The sequence below is a fragment of the Marmota flaviventris genome, chromosome X, assembly GCF_047511675.1.
Source record: "Marmota flaviventris isolate mMarFla1 chromosome X, mMarFla1.hap1, whole genome shotgun sequence".
In the NCBI taxonomy this organism is placed as follows: domain Eukaryota; kingdom Metazoa; phylum Chordata; class Mammalia; order Rodentia; family Sciuridae; genus Marmota; species Marmota flaviventris.
In genome coordinates this window covers 130,663,634-130,685,105 of record NC_092518.1, presented here as the reverse complement: position 1 = coordinate 130,685,105, position 21,472 = coordinate 130,663,634, and the positions used below count along the sequence as shown (strand labels likewise).

Sequence of the window (21,472 nt, the reverse complement as noted above, 5' to 3'; positions counted from 1 at the left end):
CAGCTTCTCAAGAGGCTGAGGCAGGAGGATCAATTGAGCCCAGGAATTCAGGGACTGCTTGAAAAACATAGTGAGACCCTGTCTCAAAAAAGGGGGGAGGGAATGAACAATTGAGGACATACTCAAATTAAAGAACTTGAAACTGCTCAGAGTAGGACAACTTAAAATAACTTTAAGAATTGTGAAAAAATCCAAAATGAATTAAATTCCGACAAAATAGTGTATGATATTTTGAAAACCCCCTCTAACCTTAATTTCATGTCCAAGTAAAATAATCCATTCTTCTCAGAGACAGCAGAAATGGATGAGATTAACTAGATAGAGGTTAGATGTATATGCTCTGAAATTATTGTATGGAATAAACAAGACTATATGCTAGGTGGGATTCTTCAGTAATGGATATGAAATTAGTTTTTTAGCAAAAAATATACACTAATATCTAATAAGTCAATGTTTTAAAACCAAAGTAATCCATCAGGTCAATAGAGAATTTTTAAAATGTCCAGTTATATGGTCCACTCAGTCTTCACCTTCCTTTTCCTATTTTGAGTTCATAAATCATAAAAGAATGATGACTCCTCTTGTTTTCTTCAATTCTCATAAAATAATTCAATTGAAAACGAATATAAAGGAAGAAAGCCCTCATTTCCCTTTCATTTAAAACTGTTTTATTGAGATATAACTTACATACCATCTAATTCACCTTTTTAAAATGTACAATTTATAGGATTCCATTTATCCAGAATTGTGCAACTATAACCCAAATCAATTTTATACAATATTTATCACCTCATAGAGACACTGCATACCCATTAATTGTCACTCATCATTCCCTAATGTCCCAGATCCCCAGCAAGCATGGATTTACTTTCTCTTTCTCTCCCCCCCCCCCTTCACACACACACACACACACACACACACACACACTTGCCCATTCTGGGCATTTTATATAAATGAAATCATACAATGGGAGGCCTTTCATACTTCTGGAGTCACACCAGACACTCCTACTGTTAAAAGGATGATGATTAAGTATGAGCCTAAGAAATTGAGGGTCCAGGTTACATGTGCCAGTTCCATGATGAGCCATGCTTTCAAATCTCATCAATAAGCCTTTCTGTTGAATGATTTCAACTAATTGCTGAAGTCTGCAGAAGCAGAACTACCTGATGTGGAGAACTAGACACAGATCTGGCTCCATTCAAATCTCAATTGCAATGCATGAACCATATGACCCTGGGCAGGTTATTTAACTTCTCTGACTTCTGTTGTTATTATCCCCTATTTTACTTCATCATTGTTTGGCAAAATGAATGAGTTAATACATGTGAAGAGCTTAGAGCCATTCCAACTATCTGTTAACAAAGTATCAGCATTTTTAAATTTAGAAAGGATAATTATTGAATACCTACACCATAACCAATTCTTCTGCAAATTATTCTTGACCTTAGAAATACTAGGGAGAAAGTCCACTATTACAGGGATTTTGCACAGCTGATTGTGACTGCATTATAAAGCTTTTTTTAAAAGTAATATAATGGCTGAAATAGGACAAGAGGCAGCAGAGTGGCACTATGGAAAATGTGCTAGTCAGTTGACTACAGGCCCTGAGATGTCTGTAACTTACCAAGCAAGGGAAGTTCATTATTCGTATCTTCATCTATAAAACAACTATGTTGTGCTAAGTGCAGTTTGATAATAATCAGAAACTATAGTGAAGTTTACAAAACACACACACACAAAAAAAAAACCAAAAAAAAAAAAAAAACAGCTGCCCTTTTGGTTTACAGAGCATTTTGTCCCAAACCCCTATTAAGTTTTAATCCATTTTATTTAAAAAAAAAAAAAAAACATTGATTTTTCGCTATCCTGGCTTTAAAGCAAAAATTGAAACTTAATTCCCTATATATATGCTAATTACAGGAGCCTAAGCAAAGGTAGACTTCTATTATTTTTGATCCTCCCCCAAAAAACCTTTGTGATGATTTAAGCACAATTCTCTCCTGTGACACAGAAGACAAGGCCCTGATACAAGTTATTGGCAAGGCCAGCTCAGGACCAGGTCTCCTAATGCTGCGGCAACCTTTCCTTCTAGAAAAGTCTTCCAAACATCCTTTTAAAGAAACCAGGTGCAGGTCTGACGGGTCCCAATCCCAGCAGAGGAGTTTTCAACAAGAAACACGAATAAGATAATTCAAGTCAACCAGCCAAAAGCAATCTTTGGGGCCTCTTAGCCCCTTCAAATAAGGCTACATAATAAAGCTATAGCAAATAAACCAGATTTTTGAAAAAGACTGAATGTGGGAGCCCCTCTAAACCTGAGCAGTGTCTCCTGCTGAGAGTAAAGGCTGAGGGGCAGCTACCTGACCCTCCAGCAGACTGTTTGTCTATCACAGACTAAACAAATCTGCATATGATTGTCCTGCCTTTTGTTTCACTTTGTCACCTGACTCCTCTGAAAGCTTTGCTTCCCCTTCTACCTTCCTTCAAAGGTGGCTTGGAATGAAACCTATTTTCCTAACAATTTCACTGTGAATATTTCTGGAACAGTGAAATCTCTCCTCTCCCACTTGCAGGAATTAGTGCCACCCAACAGCATTTTTAAGTCACAGCATGGCCTTCATTTTCTCTGTTTAAATTCAAGACCATCTCAACCTTGGTGGGCCTTCCCTCCCTCCTTCTAGCACTTAGCACCTTTCAGATAATAATTGTGGTTACTGCCTACTTCCCCACAAGGAAACAAACTCTCACAGGAATACAGGCCCCATCAGGATGGATACTGCAGATAAGGATTCCTGTCTGCTTTATTTACTGCTATATTTATAGCACCTGTAGCAATGCCTAGCCCCTAACAGATACTTAATAGGTATCTGTTAAATAAATGAAGAACTGAGTATAAAGACTTTGCCAAGGAACTTAGTGGTTGTTTACCCAATATTTCACTTGAGTCAGGAATTCAGGCAAGCATATATATATACACACACACACACAATTCCTTGGCTAATCAGGATGTTGTTGTGGGTATGGGCTCTGGGCAGCTGAACTGCAACATTCATTTATATCACTTTTAAAACATTTGCGCCAAAAAGAACTAGAACAATATTGGTTTCCACTATACACTTTTCCCAGGAAGCAGACATTTCAAATGAAGGTACAAGAACATCTTCCCACACACAAAAAAACCTGTTTTCCCCTTTCTGTCCTATAAGAAACACAGATTACAAAAAACACCTAGAGTGGACATAATTAGAAACACTTTAAAACAAATGTGGGCCTATTTAGCCTTATTTAAAAAATCTAAAAGCAGAATTAGAAAGTCATTTTGACCTCTGCCTCACAGGGCCTTTGCTAGCAAAATCTGAACACCCAGGGTAGTTCTATTTTCTACAGTCACCTGATTTGAGATCAATGGGCCTTGCTGAGTGGTTTTGCTGAACTTTCTTGTGTACAGACAAAACAGTAACAAGAGGTATGCAGGCTTTTTCTTTTGATCCTCCTTAATGTGGTTTATTAATTTAAGTCAATTTGAGCATGCTCTTTCTTCTGAGGCTCCCCTGGTGGCTGTGGAAAACTAACCAGTCTTAAAGTCTGACTTCTACAGGCTGCTGGAGAACAAAAAGGTATGAACAAACTGCCTCAAACAAACTGCCTCTGAGTTCAAAGTTATGGTCTTTCACAGATTGCTATCCTTACTTGGAAGTCTATTTTGAAAAAAAAATATGCAAAATACTTAGGGCAGTGATGCTTAATACAATCAGGCCTGATACTCCCTTTGTTATAAAATAAATTTCTGTAAAACCTCTTTTGCTATATTGAAATAAGAGTCACAGATACTATCAATCTAAATACAATTTATTTAAAAATCAACATACTGCTTTAATTCCAGTACAAAGGAGAAATAAAATAGTGATTTTTTAAAAATGTATTTTTCAATTCATTACACTAAAACCCAACACCCTTCCATTTCTGATTTGGCCTCTAGGGGGAGCATTACCCCCAATGAGGACCACTCTCAAAGAGTTTCTCTGCTCTGTTCTTAATGTGAACAGAGCAGAGTGCCACTAAATGCAGGATTTACTGGATTCAGCGTATTCTGACTTTGTGCATTAAGGCACTGTTGACTGTAGCCCATCTAGGAGGCAAGAAAATGAAAACACAGTGTGCAATGTACACAATCAAACCACACTCTGGACAAAAAGAGAAATTCTCAACATCCCAGCCATGTTGAGATCATGAACACCATCAATTTAGTGTCTACATTTGCTTAGTTGAGTGGAGGGGTGCTCAGCCCACATGAAAATAAAGTATGATTTGCAAAAGTAGGAGTGTATTTCATTTTTTGAAATCCAGTTTTCTCTGAAGCAGGGGTTGGCAAACTTTTACTGTGAAGGGTCAGATGGTAAACATTGTAGGCTTTGTGGGCCCTAGGTCTCTGCTGCAACTACTTAAGTCTGCAAGGTAGCAATGAATCAGGGACAGAGAGTTGAATGAATGTGCTGGAGTCCAATAAAATCATATTTACAAAACAGGCTGTTACCCCCTGCTTTAAAGTATTAAAATAAATTATTTCCAAATGAACTTTCTTCAGCCAAAGCAAATAATAATCATGCCCTCTTAACTTCAAAATAAACAATTAACTCCACCATTCATCGTTTGTCCGGATGCCACTATGCCCAGCTGTAAAACAGTGTGATCAGATCAATTTGAGATTCCAATCCCAATTCTGTCACTTAATAAGAAAGGTCACGCAACTCTGGACCAAGTGCAGTTCCCTGTCTTTGAAATGCACATGACACCATCCAACCTCATACAGTGTTGAGGGAGAACATGAGAAATGATAATACAGCAAAAAGTGTTCAAATACTAGTTCCTTTCCTCATACAATTAAGTGTTTTTGATGTTTTCTGAAGTTACTTGTCAAACTAATGCTAATATACAAGGCTGGATGCCCAGAAATGGCACAGTCTCTCCAACTGCCCAGCCATTCTGCAGACATGTTTTCTATGATCAATCTAATCTTGATAAGGCCCTGAGCAGCCAGAAAGCACTTTATCTTTAAAGTATGTCTACTTCCACTAACACACACACACACACACACACACACACACACACACACACAAACTCCCATCCCACAGAAACTTTCCATGGGATCCCCATCACAGAGATCTCATCTCATTACCTTTTTTCTGGCTCCGGTCATCTAGAAATAGACTTACTTTAAAAATGTTCTAGATGGGCGCAGTGGCGCAGGCCTATAATCCAGGCGACTCAGGAAGCTGAGGCAGGAAGATTTTGGGTTCAAAGCCAGCCTCAGCAACAGCGAGGAGCTAAGTAACTGAGTGAGAGCCTGTCTCTAAATAAAATACAAACAAGGGCTGGGGATGTGGCTCAGTGCTTGAGTGCCCCAGAGTTCCATACCCAGTACCAAAAAAAGAAAAAAACTTCCAGTCTAACCCCTTCAATTCAGTGGTTTACAAATAGACACATATAACCCATATGTATTAGAGTTTCTCTGTTTGTCTTGGACACTTCAAATCTCAAGGTTGAAGGTATTTGATTTGATGTTTCTTTGGAAATTACAAAATTTTAAATAGTATTTCATTTAGAAACTCATATTTCATATCATCTTGATATTTGTAATTTGTCTCAAAGATACATTGACTTTTACTTCTTTAAATGCTGCAAAGACCTTTGACTAAAACCAATATAATCCAGACCCAGTGGAGAATGCATTTTGAATTAGTGATAGTTTGGGATGATCCATTCACCCTATTTCTTGGTCCCCTCATGATAAATGGCACATCTTCAAGACAGCTGATTGGCTTTAGGGCATAAGCTGTGGCCATGGAAGAGGGTAACTTTAGAAATCCTTCATAAATTGAAATTGCTATAGCGAACATATTATTTAAAAAGTCAACTACCATCAGGGTATATTATTTAATGTAAAAAGCTACCTAGAGGTATAGCAAACATTTAAACAAATCATTAAATTCACCAATGGATTTTGTAACAGTCAAATACCTGCCAGTAAACAGTTTTAAAATAGGAACAAGATCAAATTCCCATCCACCTGTCAATTCCCAAACCCACAAATCCAGCTGATATGCTCCATGACAAAAAGTCTTGTTGATTTTCCCCAGTGAGAATTATTGCCAAAAGGGGCATCTAAATTTTTAAGAGGTGCCTTCTTAAGCAAAAGTTAAAATGATAATTGTTGAGGAGTAAAAATGTAAAGTTCTAATTATTACAATAATGAATATGGCAGTTCAAAATATCTCCTTATATTCTAAGAGCATTCATCAGCTCTGGACTATGGGACCCAAAGAAAAACCCAGGGATTGGGCAGTAATGACAAATAACCTTCTGGATTTAGTGGTGGTGAAGAGATGAGAGAGGAACCCTCAAGTAGATGTGCAGAGTTTTCTAGAAAAATGGGGAAGGGCGAAGTTGCAGAAGGTAACCTACCATTTGAACCACTTCCTCTAGGGTTTAATTCAAAGGTAGAAGCAGGCACTCAGGAAGCTTTTTTAGCCTACTCATGCATTCACACACATACACACACACACAGAGTCATACTTCATTTCTCTGGACGCTGCTCACATTTGCAATAGTTCACGTCTCATGCTGTATGATATCTACCCATTGACACTGTATGTGTTGTCTGTCAGAATTCTAGAGCTTCCTAAGGGAGGTAGTTATGTTTTCTGTTATGACATCAGCACTGAGCAGAGTTTGGACAAGCAGTGCTTGGTGAAGAAATGAATCTAGCATTACACCTCATAAACTTCTATGACTGTGGAGAAGTTCACCTTCACCCATTACACGTATTCCAACCTACCTCCCTAGGGTGGATTTTTGTGTAACTCCCTTGAATATTTTTATCATTTTCTACATATGTATGTCACTAAATAGTATGATGATTTTACTTGTCTCTTAGCTTTTATGTAAATAGAATCATTCAACATTCTTCTGCCCCTTGCTTTTCTCCGATTGTTGGGTCATAAAAGTCGATGCATATTGTTGAGCTCCACTTATTTCCACTGCTGCATACTAGTTCATGGCTCCATACTTCTCTTTCTTCTCTTTGTGGTTATCTGAACTGCTTCCAGGTTTTGCTATTATAAATAATGCTGCAATAAGCATTGTTGGAAATGTCTCCATTCCTAGCACATAGGTGTAAGAACTGAAATGGTATTTTAGGGTCAGATTTCCCTATAGCTTTGCCTGATCTAGCAGCAAATATATTTTGAAAATCAGAGTATATGGAGAAGATTGATAATAGACAAAAATGTAGACAAATCCAGGGCTGGGGTTGTGGCTCAATGGTGGAGCGCTTGCCCAGCATGTGTAAGGCACTGGGTTCAATCCTCAGCACCACATATAAATAAATAAATAAATGTCATTTGACAACTAAAAAAACTTTAAAAAAAAATGTAGACAACTCCACCACTTGAAATAAAAAGAAATCACAGGCTTGTCAACACTCTAATCCAAACAGTTGGGTAGTGTATTAGTTTCCTAGGACTGCTATAACCAAGTACCACAATCTGGATGGCTTAGAACAACAATCAGAGATTTTCTCATGAATGTGGAGTCCAGAAATCTAAAAGCAAGGTGTCAGCCAGGCCAAACACCCTCTGGAGTCTCTAGGGGAAGAAACTTTCTAACTCTTCCAAGTCTTGGTGGTTGGCACTCCTTGGCTTGTTGTTGTATCACTCCAGTTTCTGTCAGTGCTGTCACATGGTCTTCTCCTTATGTCTCTGTTTGCTCCTGCTATCTTCTTCGGACAACACCCGTCATGTTAGATTAAGGAACCCACCTTCTCCACCATGACCTCAGCTTACTAACTACATCGTAATAACATTATTTTCAAATAACATCACATTGTGCAATACTGGGATGTTGAGAGCCACAGCCGAAGGGGCCCCAGCAAACTTCCAGCTGCCAGCTGATGATTGGCTCACAGCGGCCCCAGCAAACTTCTAGCTGCCAACTGATTGGCTCCTCTGCGTTGATGCTCATTGGGTTGTTTCCCTGCCCTTTCAGACCACAGAGCTGCTCATTGGGGGACTTTTTTGGGATATCAAATAAAGGTCCCAACTCTCCTGTTGGTATACCTAGATAAGGCCTTATCCAATTTATGTCTCCTAATAACTTTTGAAAGTCGTTAAGTGATTTGAGTTGATCTACTCGTATTTGAATTTTTGGTGGATGGACCATGGTTGAGGATAATAGAACTCCTAAATAATTAATTGGAAAATTTAATTGTACTTTATCTATTGCTATCTCTAGATTATAATTTTTTAATAAATTTGTAATTGTGGCATAACATTCTAGCAATGTGTTTTTATCTTTGAGTGCTAATAATACATCATCCATATAGTGAAATATTTGTAGTTCAGGATTTTGATTTCTAAGTGGCTAGATTACTTTGTTAACATAAATTTGACACACAGTTGGGCTGTTAGCCATCCCTTGAGGGAGTACTTTCCATTCATATCTCTGATCAGGACCTTCACGATTCAGTGCAGGGATAGTAAATGCAAAACGTGGACTATCCTCAGGATGAATTGGAATTGAAAAAAAAAAACAATCTTTAATATCTATAACTAAAACATACCAGGTTTTTGGCAAAGCAGACAATTGAGGAATCCCCGATTGAGCAGGTCCCATAATAACCACCTCATTATTAATGGCTCTTAAATCTTGCCATAATCTCCATTTACCAGATTTCTTTTTGATGACAAAAATGGGAGTATTATGGGGAGATATGGAAGGTTGTATATGTCCCTCCACTAATTGTTGTTTGACCAGGTCATGGGCTGCTTGTATCTTTTCTTTAGTCAGGGGCCACTGAGGAACCCATACTGGTCTTTCTGATTTCCAAGTAATTTTTATTGTCTCAGTGGCCCTTTCTGAAAATCCAACCCATGTCTGTCCGTTCCTTGATCTATTTGTATTGGTGCTGCTATACCTTGTTCTTGTTTTTCTAATCTTTTTTCTTTCCTAAAACCTTGTCTAGTCATAATAGTGGGTGCATTTTGGTTGATGTTATTTGTTAATGTCAAACCTAATTGATCTAGGACATCTCGTCCCCATAAATTTACGGGAAGATGATCCAATACATATGGCTGTATAGTTCCTTCACATCCTTCAGGATCCTTCCAATCTGGGGGACTTTTTTTGGCTCTGCCCATGCGACCCAGCCAATCAGTTGGCAGCTAGAAGTTTGCTGGGGCCGCTGTGAGCCAATCATCAGCTGGCAGCTGGAAGTTTGCTGGGGCCCCTTCGGCTGTGGCTCTCAACACTGGGGGTTAGAACTTCAATAGAGCTCTTTGGGGAACACAATTCACCCTCTAACAGGGCAGGAGATTAGCTACAGAAATAAACAAACTACAAATAATCATATCAATATATGATTACATTCAGAACAATTCAGTTTGTCTATCTGTAAGCATTCAGTGAACATATTAAATTTAAATAGTACCAAAATATTAATATGGCTTCTTAGAATAATGAAATTACACCAGGGCAATAATTTCTTAATTAAGCATATGTAATTATTTAATCCTGTTTCCAAAACAGTTCAAAAATCAGCCAATAGATGTATCCTAGAAAACCACTCTGGACCACAACGGCAGATTCCCAAAAAGTTGAGAGAGGTTTTCAAAGAGCCAACAACAGTGTTGGGGAGAAAATGTACAAATACAAGTTAGATGGCAATAAAGATAACTCATAGGCATAAAAAATAGGAACAAAGATGATAACAGAGGTGATATAATATGATTGAAGCAAAACTAAGCTGGGTGCAGTGGCACATGCCTGTAATCCCAGCGGCTTGGGAGGCTGAGGCAGGAGGATCGTGAGTTCAAAGCCAGCCTCAGCAAAAAGCAAGACATTAAGCAACTCAGTGAGACCCTGTCTCTAAATAAAATACAAAATAGTCTTGGGTATGTGGCTCAGTGGTCAAGTGCCCCTGAGTTCAATTCCCAGTAACACCCCCCCCCCAAAAAAAAGAGCATTTGATTATGGATCCTGATCATAGCTTCCATTTGCTGAATATCTGGGGAGTGGTGGTATGGATATGGATGTGGTAATATAATATAATACAATCAACTGGGCTATTAATACCATCTTCCTGAAGACTGCATCTGAGACATAATTTCTATAAACATAATTCAACATCCAATCATGACAACAAAAAAAGCTTCTAGCAAATTAGAAATAACAATATGAAAACTTATAGCTGACATCACACTTAATGGTAAAAATGAAATGTCTTCTCACTGAGATGTAAATAAGGCAAGGATGGTCACTTTTATCACTTGTATTTAACATTTTAGAGAACCTAGCAAGTTCAATAAGTCAAGAAAAAAGAAATAAAAAGCATAATATACTGTAAGGAGGAAATAAAACTTTTTATAAACAACATGATTATGCATATGATAAATCATAACAATACTACAGGAAAGCTACTAAAATAAGTAAATTTACTAAGGTCACATGCTACACAAGATCAAAAGAATTATACACTTACTGTCAACAGTGAACAAACAGACATCAAAATATTAAAATGCCACTTGTGATAACGGAAAAAATAAGGTATTTGGGGATATAGTTAACAAAATATAATCAAAAAATCATACACTTAAAATTATACAATACTGCTGAGAGAAATCAAACAAGACCTAAATATATGGAGAGATATGCCATGCTCAAAGATCAGAAGATTCACCATTGTCATATCAATATTGATCTACAAAGTCAATGCAGTCCCTGTCAAAATCCCAGTGGATTTTGATTGTAGGAACTGATAAAATGATTCTAAAATTTGTTTGGAATGCCAAAGGAATAAGAATAGTTAAAAACAATCTTGGGGGAAAAAAGAGGACAAAGTTGGAGAGTACTTCCAATATATGATTTCCAGAGTTATATAATACCTTAATAACCAAGACAATATAGTATTGGTATGAGAATAAATCAATGAAACGGAACAAGACCATAATTAAGTACACTTTTTGGAGGTCCTAATATTGATCACTTAGCTTTCAACAAAAGTACCAAGGTGATTGATTGAGTAGGGAAAATGATAGTGTTTTCTATAAATGATGTGGGGACAATTTAATTTCCATTTGGAAGAATAAATGAACTTTGATCTTACTTCACATAATACAAAAAAATTAAGCTGAAATGGAACACAGGTATATTAGTTGAAGGTTGCTGCATGACAAACTTAGTAACCGTAAACACACATTTATTATCTTACAGTTTCCATGGGTCAGGAGTTGGGGCCCAACTTAGCTGGGCTCCCTGTTCAGGGTCTCATAAGACTGCAGCTGAGGTGGTGATAAGGCTTCTTTCTCATATGGAGGCTAAAGTGGAGAAAAGTCTGTTTCTAAGCTCATTCATATGGTTGGCAGAACTCATTTATCTGAGGCTGTGTGGTTGAGGGCCTTGGCATTTTGCTAATTGGAGGCTACTGGCAGTTCTTAGACACCATAGCCAGATCACTTTCTCAACATGGCTGCTCACATCAACAAGCCTTTGAGGAGAATCTTTCATGTCAGAGAGAACCAATTCACTCAAACCCAACTGCTTCTTAATTATAGCTGTAGAATCCTTTCCATGTTCTATTGGTAGAAACAAGCCCTAGGACCCACCCATATCAAGGCAAAAAAATGGAAATCAGGGGGACCACCGTAGGATCAGTCTGTCACAGTAGATCCAAACATAAGACCTAAAACTAAAAAAAAAAAAAAAAAAAAAGTTCTAGAGGGGAATACAGGGGAAAATTTTTTTGTGAATTTAGGTTAGATGAAGATTCCCAGAAGACAAAAAGCACACAAACTGTAATATCACAGAGAATAAATAGGCCTTCATCAAAAGTAAAAATCTTTGGCACAGTTAAGAAAATAAAACAGCAAACCATAGTTGGAGGGAAAAAGTATTTACAAATCACATATATGATAAAAAAAAAAAACTTGTAACCAGAATATGTAAAGAACTCTCACAACTTAATAAAATAGACAATTCAATTTAACCAGAAACAGGCAAACGAACCTGACAGACACTTCACCAAATAAGATAAGCATAATGGCCAATAAGCAAATGAAGATATGGTCCCTATAATTAATCATTAGGAATATGCAAATTAAATCACAAGGAGATACCATTTCCACAACTACCCAAATGGCTAAAACTTAAAAAAGACAATGAACAGGGTATGACAGTGGTGGAGCAGTTGCCTAGCATGCATAAGGCTCTGGGTGCCATTCCCAGTGTTGAAAAAAAAATCAGACCTTCAAAAACAAGCCACAACACAACAACAGGTATTTATTAGGATGTTTCAGAGGTACCCTCTTACTTTACCAGTGATAATGCAAAATGGCACAATGGCGGGACCACTCTGGAAAAGAGTTTGATGATGTCCAATAAAGTTAAACATACACTACACATATGACCCAACAATGTTTTGCCTAAGTACAGTATTTACACAAGGCAAATGAAAAACCTGAGTCTACAAAAAGATGTAAATGAATGTTCATAGTAGCTTTACTCTTAATGGCTCAAAACTGAATCAACTCAAACGCTCATCAACTAGTGAACATTATCACCATACTAGACTACTATTCAGCAATAGAAGGTAAAGAACAATTGATATGGGCTGGGGTTGTGGCTCAGCAGTAGAGCACTCGTCTTGCATGCGCGGGACCCTGGGTTTGATCCTCAGCACCACGTAAAAAATAAATGAGTGAAATAAAGGCATTGTGTCCAACTATAAAATAAATATTTAAAAAAGAACAATTGATACATGCAACAATATAAAAAAGAATATAAAAAAAATTATGCTCAATGAAAGAAGCCAGCCATGAAACACCACAGAAACCTATCGGTGACAAATTTGAAAGAATGGCTATAACTGACCCTATATTCTCTGGCCATGATGAAGTTAAGTGAGGAATCAGTTTTGAAAATTCATAGAAAATATACTTGCAAATTAAAAGTATACTTCTAACAGCTCACAGTTGAATGAATTAATTACAATGGGGATTAGAATATAGTTGATAATAAAAATAAAAATGAAAATATTATGTTTTGAAACATCCAAATAGTGGAATAAGTCCAAAGAGACAAGAAGCAAATGAAGAAAAGTGATTTCTGGGATATATATATATATATATATATATATATATATATATATATATTTTTTTTTTTTTTTAATTTATTTATTTTAAATATTTATTTTTATTTGTAGTTGGACACAATACCTTTACTTTATTTATTTTTAAGTGGTGCTGAGGATCGAACCCAGGGCCTCACACATGCTAGGTGAGTGCTCTATTGCTGAGCCACAACCCCAGCCCCATCTGGGAAATATTTTAAGTGAAAAAAATCAAGAGTCTGAATAGTATGTGAAATTCAATTTTCTGTATATAAGAAAAGGGGGGAATGCAAATACATGTGTTTTTATGCCTGCTCAAATTTGCAAAAGAACCCACAGAAGAATGAACTAATAAACTGATTATGCCAGCGAGTAGTATGTCTGGCTAGATAAGGAAGCAAGACTTTTCTGAATATATCTTACTCTAAATTTGACTTTAAAATCATATGAAGTTTAAGCTCATTAAATTTTTACTTAAAAACTGTAAAATACATGGAAACAAATGAACAATCATTATCAAGTTGATCCCATAATCACAAATGATAAACTTCTGGTAAGAGTAATTAAAAAGAACAAATGAAAAAAAGAAAAAGAAAAAGGCACAAATAAACCATAGTAAGATGCAGGAATTAAGACATCACTACAGATATGGCAGACATCAACTAATAGTTTCAACTCTTCCAGGCCCAGATGGATCTATGAGCAAGTTCTATTAACATTCAAATAACAGATAACTCCAATCCTACAAAAACTTCCGGAGAGCACTTACTTTATAAGGGTAGCATAATCATGATACTCAACTAGACAGTGACAATACAAGAGATTTAAGGCCAAATCTCACTATCAAATATAGATATGAAAACCCTGAAGAAAACTGTATGAATCAAATCCGGCAGTTAAGAAAGATCATGGCCACAGTGGGTTCATTATAGTGATACAAATTTAGTTAAAGCTACAAAGTTGTATTCGAAATTCCTTAAAATGGCCCACATCAACCATCTCCTGCATCAGAAACTTGAGGCATGATGCCAGGGAACTTGTAGTGCTGCACAAGCACCTCACATGGTTCTGATATGGCTTGCCACTCAAAGGGGCACTCAGAGCAGCCACCTGGGCATCATCTGGGAACCTGCTGGAACTCAGACAAGAGTACTCTCCTACCTCATCCCAGACCCACTGTCAAGCTGGTTCATACTTAACACAGAGAAGTGCTCTTAGAGCAGCTGCTCTCAACCTGAGTTGCAGGCCACCATCACCAGGAAGCCTTTTTAAAAAAAATTCCCATGTCAGTGTCATCCCAGATTAATTAAACACAAATGTCTGTGGGTGGGGCTCAGGTGGCAGGTATTTTAAAAGTCCCCAGGTGGTTCCAATGAGCAGGAAGCATGGCAAACCACTGCTCTGTAGTATTCCCAAGAAGAGGAAACTTCTATTCAGAGACTCTGCACCCTCTCTGAAGAGCCAAGAAAGACAGATACACTCCTCAAGCCCTATGGCTTTACCCCCAGAAGAAAGCACGTGTTTGTCACACATGCCATGCCAACAGAGCTGTCTTCATGCAGCTTACAAAACTGACACAGAAAGAGAACTTGTAGTCCTGAACTCTGCAGAAGCTACAGCCCAGACTATGAACCCAGAAGTCAGACTCACCTGGGTTTCCATCCTCTTGCAGCTGCTTCAAAGTGCATCACCTAGACCTAACTTCTCTGGAAGAAATTCCATAGTGATGTTAATACTTTCTACCTCAAAGCAGTGTTTAAGGACATTCTGTAGAAGCAGAGGGCTAAGGGCTTGGCAAAGATTACGCCTAACGTTAATGTACATTACTACTGAGGCGGCTGTTCAGGTATTGGCAGCAACTCTAAATGAAATCATCAACAAATCCAGGCCAAAAGATAACTCTCCACACCATGCTAACATGGTAGCAACTAGTCCGTGCAACTCCTGAACACATGTGATATGACTACTCTAGATGGAGTTGTGAGGCAATAACAAAATACATCCAGGATTTGGACAACCTATTACAAAAGGGGGTCATCTCATTAATTATGTTCACTACCTGTTAAAATGACAGTATTTTGCACCAACTTAAATTAGATATATTAAAACTGACTTCACCTGTTCACTTTTTTTTTATTGTGGCTAAAAAAAACTTTCAAACTTCACATGACTTACATTACCTTTCTTTTGGCTAGTACTGTCTCAAAGGCTTAGGAAACCAGGGTGTGAACTGGTACTCTCAGATTAGATTGGCCTTTTATAACTTTAATTTACATATGGCCACCTGGTGGGAGTCTCATTAAAATGCAGATTCTGATGGAATATTCTGTAGTGGTTCTAACTGAATGTGGGACCAGGCCTGAGATTCTACATTTGTCACAAGCCCCCAAGAGTGGCTACTGAGGAGTGAGGGCATCCGGACAACAAAAAAAAATATTTTATGACAGAAGTGATGGGGGCCTCTGGGGAAAATTAGAGCTGATAACAGGAAGAAAGTAAATGTGCTGTAGGATCAGACTGAGCCTCTCACAGTGAGGAATACAAAGAAGTGGGGGCCCATCTTGAACGGGTTGCCCTTAGAAGCCGGCAGCAGAGAAGGGGAGATGCATGCTTTCCTCTCCAAGATCAACTCAAAATGGAACACTGGCTGGGGTTACATCCAATGTCACACAACCAGTGTCAATGGCAGCGCCCTTCTAAGATCTTACTGAAATCAAGAGCAAACTTTCCTTCTTGCTGTTGCCCACCAATAGTAATGACCACCTCTGCATCGTAGCCTGAGTCACTGCCATACAGGTATATTTATTATCTCAGTTAAACAGCTAGGGCCAATTCCAGGCCTGCTAAAAGTAAGGGCAGTCCCCATTCTCCTGCATCCTCACCTGAGTAATCTCAAGCCATAAAGGAATTTAAAGCACCACCACCCGATGCTAAGAATGTCCTTTAAAACCTACCTCTGCCTCAGTAGCTCCCATGGAGGGGAAAGGATGACACTGACCTGATGTTGCAGCCTATTCCATGTTAACAGGCTCAGCAAAATGGATTGATTTCTTCTCACAGAAAGTCCAAGGACGTGATATCAAAATATAACAATTACCACATGCTACAGAAAAGGCACCACTGTGTATTGTCAAGATTTGTACAGCTGAAGAGCTGAATGTGTTACAAAAAAGTTAATTTTGTTCTTCCTTTCAATTCTTAATCTGTGACTTCCTCCTCTACCTCCCCCCATCCCAAACATAATAGCAAGCAAAGCAAAAACCTATACTCAAAGTGTTCATGATGACACAGTGCAAAGATTAAGAAGCTGGGAGGAAAGGGGTGTTAAGCCAATGTGAGAGATCTGTCCCATCACTGGATTCTACAAACTTTCTTATCCATTTTTTATTTGCCCATGGAGAGAAAGGCTAAGTACAAGCTCCATTTCATCTCACAGACAAGGAGCACAATCTTCATAAGGATTAAAGTAAACATGTCCAAACAATGCTGTGCCCCCCCATCCAGTGCAAGTCAATGAATGTTTACTGTTTACTGTGTGCACTGGGCCATGTTCAGTTTCACACACCCAGAAAAATGTCTCTGACCTCAGACCTCTTTATTACAAGTTTGGAAGATGAAAAAAATTAATACTGAAATATGCAGGAGTTGCCTATAAATAAAAAGAATCAAGGACCAATCATAAAAAACTAGTGTAAGTATGTGGAATTGCAAAGTTAAGAGTCCTTTCAAGATACTGAGAAATGAATTCAAGGGCATTCAGGCCCAGGCCTGAGGTACTGACCTAATGAGCAATCAAGTCTCTGGATCTCTTCTCCAGAGCCCGGATCACTTTTCATCCTAACCTAGGAGCACAAGCATCCAGTCTATTATGGACTGAGGAATGCACAGGGCCTGAAGCTGACTGAAGAGCCAAGGTTGGGTCTTGATCAGAAAAAGGTAAGACTTCTATTCTGAGACACTTGGGAAAGGGGCAGGTAAAATTCCCTAATGCAGGAATCACCTTGCTATCACCCTGTAATTGTTGGTTATACAGTACTACCTTTTAGGAAAAAAATAAAATGAAAACTCATAAGGTAAACAAATGGCTTCAGGCCATTTTCACTAGGCACTTAAAATATTTGCATATTTTAATGCTGACAGCTGTGAGAGACTGAGGCAGAGAGGCCACACCTATGGTTAAGGAGAAGATGAGCCAATAACAGGAATGATGGTTGCCCTCACAACCAGTTCTCCAAACAACTATGACTTGTATAACACTATAGTGCAACCATGATAATGGTGTACAGCTTACAGAAAGCTCTGATGCACATCTGATTCTCTGAAGAACTCTGAAAGCTTGGGTGTTATTAGCTCTGTCTAACAAATGTAAAAGCCACCAACAGTGAGCTAAAATGACTTGTCCAGTGTCACAGAGTTAAAGCAGAGAAATGAGACTTGAAACCAGCTTCTGGAATCCAAATGCAGGAAGTTTCCTATCACATCACATGGACAACATGTTCGTTTACCACTTGTTCCTCTGTTAGAAATAGGAAGAAAGCACTTGTACACGATGCCAATTTTCTAAAGAGATGCTTCAAATTCATAAAAAGAATAATTGTCAAGGTACTGGCTATGAAAAAACACACAGCAAACATTTCCAATGAAAGCTCGTCCTCCAGCTACAAGAGAAGGATCACAAGGAGGCATTCTTTCTCTATGGCTGTTGTTTGTGGTAACGAAAAAAACAAAACAACAACAACAACAAAATTTGGCCCCAAGTAAGCAAGTAATTTTTAAATCCAAGTAGTAAAGGAAATTAAGCTATGCAATAACAGAGGACACTGCTAACAATGTCATCTGAAATTAAAATCTCACACCAACAATGAAATGCAAAAGAAATGTCTAGAATATCCAGCTTACTGGATTTCTAAAATTTTATTAGGACATGGCTAGGAACATCTTTTTTCTTGAAAATAAGAGGTCCAAATAGTTCAATTTAATAACAGCTAAATTTTCTTGAGTGCCTCTATGTACAAAACTGTCCTAAGCATTACACACACACACACACACACACACACACACACACACACTATCTACTCAGTCCTCCCAACATCCCTTTAAGAAGGTACTATCATTATTTTCATTTTACATATAAGGAACCCCAGGGACAGAGGCAAGTCCCTTGCCCAGGGTCACATAAGTAATAATAAAGCCAGGATTCAAATCTGTGGAGACCACCCAATCCAGAGCAATAATGCCCCGCCATCTGCCAAAAAAAGGAATAAATGAACTGAGAAACTAGAAAATAAAGAAAGCAGAATTTTGAAGAGGTCAGAAAGAGGGAAGGGAAATTACTAAATGATGAAAACAACCTATCATTCTGTTATAAAATTGAATAAACTTTAGAAATAAATAGAAACTCAAATCTTTGTAATCCTCTGGCCACTGGTTAAGAATATCACCTACTGAGCTTTGAAGAGTCTCTGCTTTTCTCTTTATTTTGGAGCCTTCAATAAAACCAAGAGCTGTGTGTTTTCAGTGGTTTCTAAAGTAAGTACATTTTGTTAATCCTTTTCTCATTTTGGAGGAAGACTACTGGAGTATTTTTTGTAACTTTATTCATTTTCAGAATATGTAAATTTAAAAATTTTGCTTTGAAGACACTGAACATACAGAATTTGGGAGGACTGAGTGGTACCGAACAGACGAATTTTTACAGTGAGTTCTCACTAATGCCATTTTATTAGTGAGTGCTCTTGTTACTAAGAACTTGAGTGCTTCTTTACTCTGGAGCTAGTTCAAAATGAACTGGTTTGTCTTTACAAATCACACAATACATAGATTGACAATTATTTCAGATAACAGGTTCACAGTACAAACCAGCATGCAGAAGAGGAACTATGGTATAAGGTGGCCTGAGAATCCAGTAGAGCCTTCTGTAGTTAGAGTCAGCTATCTACAGAAATGGGGATTTGAAAACCACCTTCCCAGGTGTATGGAAACACTGTTGCATGTAAAGAGGAAAAAAGCAAGGTTGTGATAAAGTTATCTAAGAGGCACTCATGGGAAAAATGATGACTCCACAGAATCTGTTGGATTCAGACAGATTTGCTTTTGGATTTGTTTGCTTTAGTGGCGCAGCAGCTGACAATCTAAAACTAGCAGTTCAAAGTGATGTCCAAGTCACTCTCGATCATGCCTGTTTGTTTTACTGTCATTGTAGAGATTTAGAGTTCATTTTTTCAACATTCAGCTCTGCTGGAAAATATCATTGCTTATTTTTTTTAATTGTCTGAATCCCCACACATAAATTCCAGAAGGACTCCTCAGTAGTGCGCTCTCCTTAGGACACTGTGGGAACTGTATTTAATGAATGAAACCACTAACAATTTAATAAATATAAGTTAGAAGTTTAAGGTAAGGAGACAAGTCATTTAATAACCATAGTAGCTTCTATAAGCCCGAATGAAGCTATTCACCTTCAAGCACATCAGGAGCACCACCACTCTGAATTATTCTCCATGGTGTGGAATCTCTTTAGGGTTTGATTTTGTTAAATAGCCAGAAGTCATTCAGTCAAACGTGATGAATACCTGCTTTGCCCAATAGATACCCTGGATGAAAGCAAAAGGTGTCTAAAGTAACAAGCCCGATCATCTCAGCTAGCTAATAAACTGATTTTGAAGGAAATCCAAAATGGTCTGAACCACAGTAAAACTTCTGGCTCAGTCTCACGACTATAAGATAGAGACTTCTATCTTAATAACACGGAGATGTAGTACAAAGAACCCAGATTAGACATATAATATACTCCCCGATACCTAGCTTGTGATACTAGCTTTGCTATATTAGTTAGCCTCTCTGGGACTCAGTTCTCCCATCCAGGAAACAAATTATGTGAACTTCGAGGTCTCAGTCAATTGTAAAATGCTACAATTCCGCTCTTGCAAAGATCTGTCTTAAAAACTAGTCACAACCCACTTCGTCTGATATGTTGTATCCATCCATAAAGTTCATAATATAATTTTGTGCGACAGATTCACTTTATAATACTAATTTTTTCACTTCCTGAGCGCAGCAAAAGGCACCCCGACCGAGGGCGCTTGCTCTTGCCTGTGCATACTTCCGACTGCGTATCAGGGAACTAACCGCTCCTTCTCAGACCTTCCCTCAACTGTTGCAAAAGCAGATAAATCTCCCGTGCATACACAGAAACACTGGACCAGAGCGACGATTATGGTTTCTCATCTAGTGCCAGGCTGAGTCCACTCCGCAGAGCCCACGGGGGATGCGGCGGGTGCCCACCCCACGCAGAAGGCTAGGGCGAGGACCAGCCGCAGCGCGTCGCCGAGGAGGCAGGGCAGCCGCCCGGCCCGCTCGCCTCCCCGGGACAGGGAAGCAAAGTACAGGCAGCACCTACGACATCTACTCCCCGCCTCCCGGCGTTGCAGCCCCAATTCCCGTCCCGACCTTCGCCCGCCGTGAGCCGAAGAACTGGGGGAAAACAGAAGCACCTGTCTTCTGCTCCCCGGCCTCAGCCCTGCCCCGCGGGGACAGCGAAGAAGCTCGGGTGAACCCCACCCCCACCCCAGCGGGTGCGCTGACGCCCCGCGCGACCCGGCGGCCCGTGGAGTCCCAACTTCCCGCTGCCAGTCTCCCCATCACAGGTCCCCGCAGCGGCCGGCTCACAGCCAGGCCAGCCGTGAGCGCGCACCCACCTTGGGCTCCCGGCGCCACCGCCGTTGCCAGGCTGCTCAGCTCCAGGGCCCTGCTCCGCCCCCTCCGGCACCCGCCCCGCCCCCGTGGCCTCCCCGCCCCCGGCCACCGCCTGCCGCCCTCCTCCGCGCACGGGTTGGCGGGTATGAATCACGTGACAGAGGCGGAGGCGGACGGAAGGCTCCGCGTAGACCTGAGGAGCCGCTCTGAGGGGCGGAGCTCTTCACCCGGAGGCTGCTGGGAAGCCTTCTATGAAGGGTCCAGCCTGTAAAGGCAGCTGGGAGTCGTAGTTCGCGACTTTGTGCCAGGAATGGGCAGGGCCTAGATGTCTGGGGACACCCTAGTAAGGGAAGTTGGAGTCAGCGCCCAGCGGAGGCAGCTGGGAAGCGTAGTCACAGGACTCTTGGCTGGGTCTCACTGTTTTCCTAAAATAAGAGGGAAAACTTCTCTAGAAAAAACTTTTGCAGATGTCACCAAGGTAAGTCATTACCCAGTACATCGGATTAGCTGAATGAAGTTAAGATACCATAAGGGAAAAAGGAAATTTTCACTGCTGCAAGATCTGCAGTTCACAAACTCAGCTAATATAAACATTTCAGGTCAAAATTTCTTCTA

At 39.3% G+C, this 21,472-nt stretch overlaps 1 protein-coding gene across 3 annotated transcripts in view; it reads right to left on the bottom strand.

The window, feature by feature from the left end:
* Nucleotides 1–20,910, bottom strand: part of Mtm1 (myotubularin 1) — a 98,705-nt gene extending 77,795 nt beyond the window's left edge. For all 3 annotated transcript variants that reach the window (XM_027954506.2, XM_071606340.1, XM_071606341.1), the window contains exon 1: nucleotides 20,860–20,910. The gene's annotated coding sequence lies outside the window, so the exon portion shown is untranslated. The remainder of the gene's footprint in view (nucleotides 1–20,859) is intronic.
* Between the last annotated feature and the right edge of the window lie 562 nt (nucleotides 20,911–21,472).